At 42.4% G+C, this 14363-nt stretch overlaps 1 long non-coding RNA gene across 3 annotated transcripts; it reads right to left on the minus strand.

Moving 5' to 3' along the window:
- Positions 1 to 273: 273 nt before the first annotated feature.
- Positions 274 to 9764, minus strand: LOC121087864. 3 transcript variants are annotated; one of them, XR_005827774.1, is made up of 6 exons: positions 7792 to 9764; positions 6617 to 6683; positions 5632 to 6494; positions 2991 to 3111; positions 1797 to 1876; positions 274 to 1367 (listed from the first exon to the last, which is right to left on the minus strand). It is a non-coding gene; the product is annotated as an uncharacterized LOC121087864 (long non-coding RNA). The 3 variants fall into 3 exon arrangements; XR_005827773.1 differs by having other exon boundaries at positions 6617 to 9764; XR_005827772.1 differs by having other exon boundaries at positions 5632 to 9764.
- Positions 9765 to 14363: the final 4599 nt, after the last annotated feature.

Here is a 14363-nt window from a genome sequence, read left to right on the forward strand (position 1 = left end):
TAATATGATGATCACTCAAAAAAAGCCAGAGGGCACAATTAATTTCTGTGTGACACGGCACAGTAAAACTCAGGGACATTACCTTGTACTATATGGCCTGTGATACCCTGAAAATGAAGGGATGCAGTGGTGTAGAACAAAAGTCAAGCTGTTCTAATCAAGAATTAGTTTTCTATCACAGAAAAAATATCAGAAAGCAAAATTTGACACTTTTTTTAATAAGTCTGTTAGGTATTTTTGCATCAGAAAAATAAATTGCATCAAAGTATACAACAAATTATATAGATGGACTCTCCTGATAAATAAAATCAGCTACATATAAAGCTGACATAAGCAGCAAATAAAATAAAATGTCAAATAAAAGGTATCAAGCAAGCAAACTGCCTGCTAGTGACGCAAGAAGATCATGGAAAGAATCAAGCTACTGTTCAGTAGTAAAGCCAATGCCATCATACCAGGAATATCAGTGCACTTTAATAGTGAACAGGTGTCCAAAACGAGAGGAATAAACACAAAGTTTCGGGAAAAAGAAGAGCAAAAGGGCTGGACATAATGATGCTTTCAAATTGGCTGGCAACAGTAGATTCAAAACTTAAAACACACTAAAGTACAATGTTAACATACTGTCAAACTTGAAAGATGTATTGAGACCCTTTTTCTAGGCTAAGTCTCAAATCCAGTATTAAAAATTCATTTCAGTTAGATGACAAAGGCAGTGTAAGAAATATTAAAACAAAGAGGCAGTGCAAATATTTTTAAGAAAAATATTAGCACAAAATGCGATCCTCAAACAAGAAAAATAATCATCTGAAGAAAAAAAAAATCACCAGCATCCCCCCATCGCGAAAGGACCCACTGCAGCCTGGGGTCGGTAACAGCACGTGTGACATCCTGCGTTTCAGCGGGAATGACTCCTGGTGCTGATACGGGCAAGCAAGCTATTGAAGTTGGAGACATAGATAAATATAGATCATGAGAGAGAGAGAGAGAGAGAGGAAGGGATAGAGCTACGTATCCAAGGTGAAGATACAGAGGAAAGACCTTTTCATCCAGAAAAGATGAAAAATTTGCACAGTTAAATTCTACAGTAGATTAATTACCTTATGGATAGCTGTAAAATACCTCTGCGTGTAACAGATTCCAAGATCCACTTCATTTTACACCTGCCAGGAATATTTTAGGTTTAGCTTTTCCTGGAAGCTCACAGCAGCAAAGCCCACTGGAATTGCAAGGAAGCAGAGAAATTTGCAGGCTCTTTCAAATCTGTTCTAATCTTCTGTGCCTGGGTGGTTGCTTCAGGGATGGGATTAGCTCTTGTGTTCAGCTCCGGATCTCCAGACAGGCAGACATGTCTTGTCTAAGAAATACTGGAGATAATGAATTTGGGAATAAATGTGAAGATGTAAGTTATGGGTTTGCAATAATATTTTCTATAACATTTAGTGCAAACCTTTCTGGTAAAGTTGACAAGTTTTAGTAAGTACAAATAGTGACACCATTAGCTACTTAACAATGCTAAAAAAAGCAGCAGTTACTCTTTAAGATGCATACAAGGAATCTTCTCAATGCAATTAAACCAGCGTGATCCAGAAGGTCACTGCTTTCTTTTGCACTTTCATGTGCAGCTGACTAAGCCTTTTGTAGCATAGAAGCAAAAGTGAAGGCTATAAAGGTTTTTTTAAATGTGTATGCTGTTCAAATCAGATTATCCTGAAAAAGCATCCTTTTCTGTCCAGGGCTTTCTGTGAATCCCAGACTGCAAACTGAATGTATGCTCTGAGATGTAGTAAACTCACCCAGCTCAGCATCCTCATGTCATGGGTCAATAAACCAGGAGAGGGCAGCTCTTGCCAAATGTCCACTGCTTTATTCTCGACTTGTATAAAATCATAAAACATTATTACAAACAGAAAGCATTACAGTTTCCACTGGCAAACAAACAAACCCTTTATTTACATCACAGGCAAAAAAGAAAGAATTTTTTAATCATGAAATCTTTAAATCTTCTGCTAGACCAGGCCAAATGCTATGAACTCTAAAAGGCTGAAAATGATTGAGTATAACAGAGGCTTTTCTTTTCTATAGAACTGATCATTATAAGGTGAATTCTTTTTCTGACATCCTCGCTTCTAAAAATTTAGAAAAAGCCTTGGAAAATTAACAAGAAAATAGTACCCCATCTGTTCATTCTAGAACATCACTTTGAGAAACTACCAGTCTCACGCTAGCAGCTATTAAATTGAATTCAGCTTTTACCTTACTCCCCAGTTCAGGCTGGGTCCCTGGGGCCCACTCAGACTGGTTGATAATGCTGCCTGTTCACGGACTGTCCTGCTGTCTGCACTTCTTAGTTTCTTCTACATCTTCAAATTTCCTGTTACCCTAAATTTACTGAAGATATGCAACATTTCCTGCACTGCAGTTTTAAACATCCTTGGAAAACTGATTACCACTCTCCCTCATTTGGAAGTTGCTGTCAAAGTGTCAAAGACATTCCAAGGGGAGAGGGGGGCACGGGGGTAGAAAAAAGAAAGGACTTCCACTTTTTTTAAAGGAAAAAATTATGGACAGTATGATTTATCACAGCATTCCTGCACTTTTCTTGCTTAGCTGCTTTCTTAGCTCCTCTGGTGCCATCAGTACACCCTTCTTGAAGCTTGCAAAGGCACCCAGCTCACAGCTCATAGTTTAAAGCAAGTTCTCATGGGTAACTTGATGAATTTTTAAAAAAGATCTTTTATTAAAAGCAAAATAAATAACTCCTATTCCTCCACCCCTCAGTGAAAAGGCCAAAGTCTTCACAGGCAGGTGTGGGGGCTGGGACACCCCAGCTCTACCTGCAAGTAGGGTGACTTGTCTAAAATCTCCTGATACATGAGATACTGTAGATCCAGCACTGAGATTTTTGACATCCCCATCACCTACTGTTACTACTCCTGCAGCTTCTTATCAATCACCCTTTATTATCATTGAAGTCTCCTCAGACTTACTTTTTACTTTCCCAGTTGCAGAGTTCTTCCAGCTGGTGCCAAAGCTGAAGCTGCAGCAGATCAAGGTTTTGAAATCCCACAGGCAAACGTAAGCAGACATCTCAGTTATCACAGTTGGTAGCTAGACAAAGAAATATAAATTATATTCAGATACTAGATTTTTTTTTTCCTTTAGACAGCCTTAAATATAAGTATCTTTATTTCCAGGAGTATTATTGGATCTTTTAGTAAGGACAGAATCAGGTCTAAGCTTCAGGGGTAAGCAAAACCCAGATTTTGAGCCAAGTTATATTTAAGCTTGGCTTTTTTTTTTTTTCTAACTAGGAATATGTAGAAATTCAGCCAAATGGGTAAGGCTCTAAAATGTGATCCATAAAGACTTTCTTTTTTGGCTTTCTAACAATACGTAAGACCTATTTTAGAGCAATTTCTTAAGACAAAAGGAAGAACACGCGGGCTTTCCTCCTTGTCTCACAATCTCTGCTTTCAGCAGCTGTAACCACCCTATGTGTGGACAGGGAGGGAGAAGGGAGGTTTTTGCATTTTATTGGCCTGGCAAAAGGGATCTCTCCAACATCTGGCACAGTTGACCCTGGGATACAAAGAAAACCATTTCTTACTGTAAAAATAATGGTAGATAAGAGTCTTGACAAGAATAAATCTGGCAACCACAAGGTAACACCCCCCAAAGAGTTTTGGATTAGTTTTAAAATTGCTGCCAACTCGGCTAATGCCAGGTGCTGCTGAAAGTGTTTGGGCTGGTGCTCTTTCAGCAGCTTAAAGCTTTCAGGACACTCAAAAAAACCTACCACCGGAGCAATAAATAAATGAACAACAATTAAAAAAAAAAAAAAAAAAAATCAACCCCAGGAAGTGCCTGGGTATGTTCCCTTCAGTAGCCAGGCTGGGAAAGAGGGGCTGCAGGGGAGGGATGGTCAGCACATGGAAAGCATCGGTTCTGAGCAGGATTTCAGAGATGTGGTCTGGTTGCTGCCTGCTGGCCCAGGCTGCTCTGGGCTGGCTGAGCACACAGGCACAGGTGTGGGGAATGGGGCAGGGGACAGTCGGTAGCGATATTTTCATGGAAAGCAAATAGCTAGTAATTCTTCTGACTTGCCATCATGACATAATTGGCAATTTCATCTACTTCTTACTTCATTCAGGGCAACTCCCTAGTGCATCATGTTTTCTCAAAGGATAGCTTCTATCAGTTTTAACTACATTGTAAAATAATAGGTAAAATATATTTCTGCTGACCAGAAAGGCTGCATTTTCCAATTAATTCAAGCATAATGAGATTCATGTATCAAATCCAGGTTTGAAAATTAATATTTTCATTGCAATGGCTCTCAGAGAACCATGACTGGGACTCCGTCAGGCTGCACGCCACATAACCCTGCAGATCATAAGTCACTTGAAGCTCAGGCTGCCAAACACCAGTTGCGGTAACGAGCATGGAGTGCTCTGACAAGGGTAGTGCTGGAGGCAGAACTGCGCTCCGCCTGAAGTGAGAATCATGTTCGCAAATAGAAATCAATGTTTGTTCGGGATGAACTGTACAATATAGTCAACCAAAAGCTGCAGAATCACTGGATATTCTAGAGCATACAGGTGAACTTGTGTGAGTGAAAACCATTCTTTGAGCAGGATCCTTGAGAATTTAGTAGGCAGATACCCAGCTTTTTTCAGATTTTTTTTACATGCTCAGTGATGCATTGGATTTGTTTACAATTGATAAGTTGGTTGAAAATTTCCTTTTAAAAGGAGAAAATCACCCAATCACCCAACAAAAGATCCTTTAAATAAGTTAAAGTCCACACCAGTAATATAGGTTAAGTAAGGATGTTGTACTGGTCCTCAAGTCAAGCATTACAGGACTTGTCACATCAGTGAGGAGAAATCCCAGCATCTTAAAGGATGCAGCTGCAGTACAGGGTCCCAACAACCTCAGCTTTATCCTACAGTGCCACCAGGAGGAAAACAACAAAATGCCTCTGTAGAACAAACAGCAAGAAATCATGTTTTTACAAATCATATTGAAGTAACAACTTCCAAAACTCAGCTCAGCAGCAGTAGCTGGTTGAGGACTTTTAAAATCACCTCTTAATCAGTCTCACAAAACTACGTTTTCTACTGGCCACCGTAGCTAATCCATGCTTATCAGCATCTGACAAATTTATAAGCTGTCTTATGACTGATGTTTAAACTGGACGTAGTGTAAACAGGACGTTCAGCAAAGCAGATACTAGCATTGCAGGGACAAGGTTTATAAAGTTACACTGAAGCAGGAACACAGCTCTGGAAGGCGCCCCGACACGCCGTACCGTAGTATGGAAGCCAAAGAGCAGCACAGCCCACAACCGCCTCACGAATCCCCGTGCAGCACCCCGCCTCATCTATAACCACTGCAATACTGCTGAAACTAGATTTACATCTAGCCATAAATGCCCAGCCTAGGAGCGCCTTCTGGAAACCCAGGCTCCCAGGGAGGCCGGGGCTCAGTGTAATAGCGATGGCAGAAAACTAACGCCCCTGGCCCCAAGCTGTATCTCCAGTACAAAGCCAGGCGCAGCACGTGTCGTGCCAGAAATGAAACTATTACGCAGAAGCAGCCTGTTCTACTCTGAGCTACGTTACTCACCCCAGCGGCCCGAGGCGAAGGGCTCCAACAGCCCGCGAGCTGGTGTGCAGGGAGGCGCAGAAGGTCTGAGACGGGGTAAAGATTTTGGTCTCTGTTTTTGGACTGTGCCTCAATGTGCCCAGCGTGAGCCCTCCTGGACACAACCTGGGATACGAGCTGAACTGCCTTCCCACCCCTCCAGCCAGCTCAAATTAGCGATGCCCAACACAGCCATTTGCTGAAAAGCTTTCTCACATTACAGCTCTGAGAACAAGGCTTCATTCTGGGAACATCATTTCACTAAATTCCTTTTTTTAAAAAAAAAAAATGGTGTACTTGCCAGAGGGAAATATTTTTACCTTTATGTATCTTACTCTGTTTTCTGTAGCATTCTGTTCTGTAATGAGAGCCCATTCCAGCTTTTGGAAGAGAATCTTAGAATTATTTAGGTTAAAAAGGACCTTTAAGATCATCAAGTCCAACCGTTAACCTAGCACTGCCAAGTTCACTACAATATAAACCAACACATTAACTGCAAAAGGTATTAAAAAAAAAATCTGCAAATTAAGATCACATAAAATGAAGCTGCTATGCAACACTAGTATTTTAAAGATAACGTATCTTATTTTGTATTATCAACATGTACAGAGAAGCCACATCCTAAATGCCACTGCCAAGTGCTATATATAAACTTGGATAAGTCAAAATCAAATACCGCAATCCATGGTTTAAGTTTCCTTCCAGAGTTGGGCAGCCTTTAGGATCCAGGCTGATTCCTTCTAGACTGGCTGACTTTTCTCCAGAAAGACTGTTTCCAGCCAGGGCACAGTCAGCAGTTCTGCACAGTCCTCAAGGGCAGAGAGAAATCTTCCCATTTAGACATCCTTCAGCAGATTTTGCAAGATTTGAACAGAGAAGAGAAATCAGATTAATATGCATTTTCATACTGGTCTGCAGTGCAATTTTCAGCTGAAGAGCTAATAAATTGAATCACTGAATTAAGTACCTGATGAAAAATGATAAAAAAATAAGAAATACTTCTATTTTGCTGTCTGGTTTACATTAATTCTCATCTGTAAAGGAAGAGGAAAATAGATAAGCAAGCAAACAACACTGACAGCTTACTACAGCAATGCAGTATTTTAATTTTCTTAATGTTCATTTGAATTAACTACCCTGTTTTATACAGCCTAAGTCTTTTAAATTCAGCATTTTAGTGAACAGTAGTACTGATATTACATTAAAGGTTTCATAAAAATTGAGAAACTTTAATAGAAGCTTCAGGCTCACTTCTGTTGGGAAGAGTCATTGGATGGGGTGTTTCCTTGGTGCAGCATCTGTTAATCAACCAGCTGCAATGGGAGAGGGCAGCATTAACAGTAGATCCAGAAGTGATTTGTCGTGTAAAACTCATTCTAACTATTGCACCAGGATCATTCTCTCTCTCAGGCGCATGCTGACCTTCCACACTCATAACATGCCAGTAGCACGCCATGCTGTCCACCTCCTGTTCTCAGGTGCTCTGCTGGCCAGCTGGTGATCATAGGGTGGGCAAGCGTTTGGACATTTCCTCCTGTGGGTCTTGGTGTAAAGTTTTTGGATACTGACTGTGTTTAACTGTGCTTTCTTTAACCAGCTTGCTTCCTCCTCTAACACAGAACAGATGTATTTGTGAAACAGCAGTGAAACGCTAAATATCAGCATAATGCTGAACTGAACATCAAGGGAAAGTGTTTCTGCTTTGTTGCATTTGTTTCCTGGTTTTTATGTATTTGCTTTTTAAGAATTACAAGTAATTCTTAAGTGCCAGGCTTAAGTTAGGCACAGGTGCTGCAGGCAGCACAGGCCCCCCCTTTATTACTTCTGTGCGGGAAAAACTGTTTTGGATCCTGTTCTCACATTGCCTATAATAATTTTTATGGTGTTTTTAATAGCAGCTAACTGCTTGCTATCAGAGATTAGAAGCTTTTGCAACAGCAAGAGGAACTGTGCCAATACCAGAGTTAACCTCCCAGCTCTGCATACCCGGGAAACGTGATCTCCGTGTTCACAAGCAATAAGCACAACTGTTGTGCCGGAACAGAGAGAGAAGGGGACCTTTACACCCATAAAACCCAGGCTGCGTTAACCAGGACACAATGTCAGAAGGAGAGCAAACTCAGCGTGTAGCTGGTCACTTACACGAGGCAGCAGAACAGTCCCTTCCCCACACGATGGAAATAGTACGCGTTGAGACAAAACAGAGCGGTCTAGCTAGCCTTCTGTAAAACGGGACGTGAGAGGCGTTTTGGGTAGTACTATTCAGAAGGATAAGCAGGACTTCCACAATACTGCCGTTCCCCTGGAAGGAAAGGGAGAAAGAGAAAATGCGAGAAGGACAAGATGGGGACAACACAGCCCTGCCAGCGGCCAGGCAGCGGCTCTCCGGGCTGCGGGAAGGAGCTGACGGCAAAGCAGCAGCAGCGACCAACAGCAGCTGGAGGAGCTGAAGGGAAAACACGCAGATGCCAAAGCATCTCCCTGCAGAGCTGACAAAACGTTTTAGAATAATTCAGGTAGGAAAAGACCACGGAAGTCATCTAGTCCATCCAGGATTCTCCCCGAAAGGAGAGTCAGCTGCAAGGTCAGACTGGGTTACTCAAGCCTCTGCACCCCTGCATAAAGGCAAATATCCCAGGGAAATGAGCCTCGTCCCCAAACCTGACTATCTCGAACAGCCCGAAGCTCCCGAGGCAGTCAGACGGAAAGGTTCGGGCAGGCATTAGAGAGCGTGCTGCTGGGCAGCAGGGAGCACGAAGCATTGCAGCTGTACACGGTAAACGCGTTGTGAAGGTGTTCCCTTGATGAGACGCTGTAGTTCAGCAAACCAGCGACCCAGGCAGCAGCATAACACAAAAGCGTAAAATCAAAAGTGTTTGTCCTCTCTCCAGTCACATTAGAATCTCTCTGCTGCTACTGACTGATATATTAGCATGGGACATCCACATTCCTCATGGTAGCATTTTCTTCCCTTATGCGCATCTTAGAGATGCTACTTCTACAGCACACAATTACATGTTCAGAAGTCAAAATAGTAGGTGGTCCAGCTGGATGTATGTAATTAACTTTTGTTTAATTGCAAAAGCCGCAGGACCAGCTAACAATTTTGGCTCATCTATATGCTGCAATAGCTTTCTTACTCTCCCCTGGGCCCAGGCATCTACCCCACAAACATATTTAGCTAGTAGGACACAGTGAATACATTCTTTTCCCAGCCATGCTTTCATTTTTTTCATGCTGTTAAACATCTGTAACAGTTTCCTCATTTTACAGTGATGTCAGGAGTAAAATTCCTAGATGCTACATGCAAAAGTAACTCATGCTCCCTCTGCTTCTTTGAGGCTCAATGAGGACTGAGCACTCAGGGTGGCAGCTTGCCACGAGTACATATGGATCTTTTAAAAAGCTTTGCTGAAAATATACACTAAATCCACAACTCTGACTCCCCAAAAAAACCCCATTCAGCAATCTGAAACTCTTTGCTGCAGGACTGTCAGCATGGCACAGAGCAGATCAAACCAGAGAGCCACCACGCACCCGTAAGTTACTGGTTTTCAGCTGGTATTGCTGAAAGCTCCTTGAACAAGAAGTGCTGGCCAACGCACGGACTGGCCTAACTGCATTTACAGGGGGATTTTTCTGCAATTACAATAGGATTACATGAAATAATAAAGGGTCTGTGAACCTAACTCACTCTCCTGGAGGAAGTATTAGTAGTTGTACAGCGTCTAGTAATACCCAACTGTTACTGGTGTATGGTTTTAAAGCAAGAAAAGACAGCTGATGCATGAGACTTCTCCCACTGGGACTGGTGTGAGTTCGTGAACATTCAAATCTGTGTTTGATAAGACAACTTCTGCATTTAGAGATCACGAAGCTTACCTAAAATGAAAACATGGCCAACGCATTTTGAGACATTATTGCTTGAATGAGTCTGAACAAGATGTGCAAAATGCAGCTTCAGAAGCTGACAAAGATAAAGCTTGTAAAGCCCAGGTTAGCTGGCAGGGAAACACTTTAAAAGCAGGATGCTGTTGAATAGACCAACAAATTATGTTCTGATCTGGGTAAACACCACCACCTAGTCTCTGCTAAAAACCAAGGAAACGCTGACAAGTAGCATGGTGGGTTGACCCTGGGGAGAGAAAATATAACAAAAAGCTCAACCCATGAAATAAGGACAGGGAGATCAATCACCACTTACTGTCACAGGCAAAACAGACTCAACTTGGGGAAATTAGCTTAATTTATTATCCTACACTTGATTTGAATGGTAATAAGAAATAAAATTAAATCTCAACAACACTTCCCCCCTTCCTTCTTCCTGGGCTTCACTCCCAATTTTCCCTACCTCCTTCCCACCAGCAGCACAGGGGGACGGGGAATGGGGGTTGCCGTCAGTTCATCACGTGTTGTCTCTGCTGCTCCGTCCTCCTCAGGGGAAGGCTCCTCGCACTCTGCCCCTGCTCCAGCGTGGGGTTCCTCCCACGGGATGCCACCCTTCAGGAACAGGCTGCTCCAGCGTGGGGTCCCCTCCAGGGTCACAAATCCTGCCAGCAAACCTGCTCCAGCCTGGGCTTCCCACGGGTCACAGCCTCCCTGGGGCACCCACCTGCTCCGGCGTGGGGTCCTCCCCGGGCTGCAGGTGGAGATCTGCTCCACCATGGACCTCCCTGGGCTGCAGGGGCACGGCCTGCCTCACTGCGAGGGGCTGCAGGGGCATCTCTGGCCCGGGGCCTTGGGCACCTCCTGCCCCTGCTTCTCCTCTGGCCTCGGTGTCTGCAGGGCTGTTGCTCTCATATAGTCTTACTCCTCTGTCTGGCTGCAGTTTCTTGCACAGGGTTTTTTCTCCTTTTTAAAATATGCTGTCCCAGAGGTGCTACCACCGTTGCTGATAAGCTCAGCCTTGACCAGCGGTGGGTCCATCTTGGAGCTGGCTGGCATTGGCTCTATCGGACATGGGGGAAGGTTCTGGCATCTTCTCACAGGAGCCACCCAAACCTTGCCATGCAGACCCAATACAAATAGGAACAAAGTCTTCATTGTTCACATTGAAGCACTGCCAACTTCTGAACAGGAGAGTTTACTTTTCTAAATGGTGTTTGAAAATCGGTTTTAGACATGATTACCTTACCCGTCCTTGAAACACTGATCATATTTCAGCTAAGATTTCTACAGAATCTACAGTGGAATATGTGAAACCTGCCGTTTTAAATGGTAAATTTTCAAATTACCGATGCTGGTGAAGCACTTTCCTGTGCTGGGGAGAATTTCAGACCCTCAGGCATGATTTTAATCTGATTTATGATCAATCCCTGCAGAGCACTCACCTGGGCTACCAATCTAGGAAGGATATGGGCTCCACTTTATAGTCACATCCTCAACTTGAGATAGAATAGCCAGAGAACAGACATTTAACAATGCTGTTGTACTCCCAAATATAGTAGAACTATGAGATTGAAGAAAACATTAATTTTAAAAAAATAAATTAAGAGACATACTTCTTTGTTTTGATTTCTACCAAGCACTCAGGATTTGGCCTTAAGTGAACATTTATCTTCAACGTTATGTTCTCCATCTTCAGTGGCAGGGAGCAGGAGCAGCACTTCACAGCACGACAGTCAGGTGATTCCTAGGTAAGAATTCAGGTGGGACAGCGAAAGGGAAAAATAAATCATAGTCCAAGTTTTTAAAGGTGCAGGTTACTAATGCACATTCATTTCTAAGTCTTTTTGATCAGCTCTTAGATGAAGGTCAAGACCTTGACTACCTGAGACCATGCAGAACCCAGAGCTGCTGGGGAACACCACTGCCCAGGGTGGAACTCGGAAGCAGCAGCAGTAACAGGAGGCTGATCTGGTTCTTCAGGTGACTGAAGTTGCTGGCAAAACTCCTTTCCTTGCAGCAGGTTAGGATTTTATCCTAGTAGGGGGAAGAAATAAGGCAGCAAGGAGTTGCTGGAAGCCTGGTTAGAAATTCAAAGCAGCAAACCAGCCTTTTTGATTTTGAGACACCAACAAGATGGGTTCGCATGCACCAGTTTGGTTTTGTACAACTGGAGAACGCTACTGTGAACTTACGTGCTCAAGTAAAGTTTTAGAGTTTAAATGAAAGAAAATGAGCAAGCTGCTCACATTAACTTTTCATTTAACATCTCTGTGAAACGCCCATCTCTGTTCAGATCTAAATTTGAAACTATTGCCATTCAGCTTTGCAAAACTGTTCACCTCTTTGTGAAAAAAAAAAATAAAATTAGATATTGACTGTAGCGACACTTGCCAGACAGTTAGGAAAATCACGTTCCTTTTAGAAGAACATTGCTACAAAGAATTCCCTCTTCTCTAATGAAAACATTTTTCACACTTCTTTAGCACGACTTGCTGCTGGAGTTTGGAGCTAGTCCACCTGTCCATCCTACCAAACTGAGAAGTGTTTTAAGCATCAAATGATAAAACATGGTTTCAACTCTTGCTTTGGTAGTGACTCATCTAGGCTGATTTTAAAACGTGTTGTAAGTTACTGTCTTTCCTGAAGGCAGCATACCATTTTACGTACAGACCTTAAGAGAGCCGCAGCCACTTGGGAGCATGAAAATGACGGCGATCCATCTGGTATTACCTACCCCTCAAAAAGCACTTTGCAGAGCAGAAGGTGAAACTATTGACAGGAAAAGGAAAGGAAAAAAAAGAGGGGGTGGGGGGTGGGGAACGTGGGAACCTGCTTAAAAGGCAAATCACACTTCCAAAGAGGGTAACACCTTGAATATGCAAAAGAATTGACACTTGCTCATCCCCAGAGACAACACATCAGAGAAGTCCCAAGTATAACTGGGACACGGGGGTATGAAGTTTTGGTCCATATCAGTACAGCCTCCAGCACCTGCGGCTTCAACCTCCTTAAATAAAGCAAAGCCTACAGAACAGCATTTTTGGAGGAGGAAGGAAAGAAGGGGGCATATTTCATGGCTTGTAGTGTTATACACAACGGAACAGGGGGCTGAGGGAGTCTGGAGAGAAGAGTTAAAAGGATAGTGTGTGGTCACAGCTCAAAACCACGTCAGATCCAAACTGCAGTGCTAACAAAAGCCTACTTAGAAGTAGACGCCCTCCCATGATTTTCTGACTAACCAGTGTTGAGAGCATCTCTACAATTTATTTTTATTGGCATTTCAAGCAGTATTGCAGGAATATATATATTAGAAAGCTCAAAAAACGGAGAGCTCAGGCTACATTTCTGAATTAAATAACCACTTTTCACTTATAAATGCCTAACCTAGAAGTAAGATCCCATGATCCAGCTGTTTTCCCAGGTCTATGTTAAAGTACTTTACGCATGGAACAATGAAAACATTCACTGCAGGGCACACTGATTTTTTCACTTGTTCCTCATATAGTTGTCAGAATGAGTCACTCGCAACCAAATTTCTGGAACCCACAGAAGGGCCTCATAATGTGAACCATTGTCAAAAAGGAGGAAAGACTGTGAAGTGTTTTGTAGCAAGAGCTGTAACAGCAATAGGCAGGCTTATCTTTCCCACAGTTCAGAACATATGTAGCAGTCCCTGGGTGTAAGATATTTACTTAAATTTATTTTTAGTTCAGGCTAGTGCACAGAGAAGAACTTCAGGAAAATTCCCTCGAGCCAGTGAAGCTTTCTGTAAGCCAGCAGGTTACAAAAGCTGATCTTCATTTCAAGATATTTCACTTGAGTCTACAACTTCTGGTAGTCAAATACGCATAGTCTGTTACACATATGGAAAGAAAAAAAAAAAAAAACACACAAACAAGCAAAGCAAACCCACACTTACAAAACTTTTTTTTCTCCACAGTAGGAGCTGTAGTTCTTGTTCTGCTCCAGTACTCACACCGCCCTGCAATTGCCAGATCTAGTTTGACCCCGACAGTTGAAAGTTAGAGTAGCATCACATAAAAGCATAACCTAAGCCTGAAACTTCAGAGGAGCTTTTATTGTCTGTTCAATTGGCTGTTGTTCCTTGGCTGAAATACTCTAGCTTTTAGGCACAGTTAAATTGGTTGTCACATACTTCCTGCACTTTGAAATGAAATAATTAATCCAGGTTAATAGTACTAGCAGGGTCTATTACAGTACTTAAGGTAATGAAACACAGCTGTACCCTGCTTGTGCCTACCATGTCCAACAACCAGCGTTTCAGATGTAAAAACACCTCCCATCTGCGTACGTGAAATATTCTTTGCTGGTCAATATTATTCTGCATGAACAGCAGAAAGCTAGGTTAGAAAGCACAACATTTAAATCTTAGCAGGATTTTTTTTTCCACAAGAGGTTCGCTGAAAGAATAAATCCTTTTTAAAACCAGTGGTTAATTTTGAGCAGCTCTGCTTTATCTCTGAGGCATCAGCTACAATCAGTTCACTCAGCACTCTGTAACAATGTGGAAACACTGAAACATCAGGACAATGCAGAAACAACAGCCTGCTTATGTGAATCTACTACTAGCATTTGTGATTAATTTTACACTTCAAAAAAATACCACCTTTGTTTTCAAGGTAGCTTGCCATTTGTTAATAGCATAAATATAGTAACAGAAAACAAAGCAAATGTGAGAAGCTTTTTTTACTTTTCCCGGACCCAGCCAAGAAAAAAAGTAAGAATGTTTTTATTAGACTAAACCGTGCTGCTATGCTACACTGCTAGCATACAGGAGGGGTAAATGAAGACAGACATGAACTGTG

Source organism: Falco naumanni, chromosome 4 (genome assembly GCF_017639655.2).
Source record: "Falco naumanni isolate bFalNau1 chromosome 4, bFalNau1.pat, whole genome shotgun sequence".
NCBI classification, from domain to species: Eukaryota; Metazoa; Chordata; class Aves; order Falconiformes; family Falconidae; genus Falco; species Falco naumanni.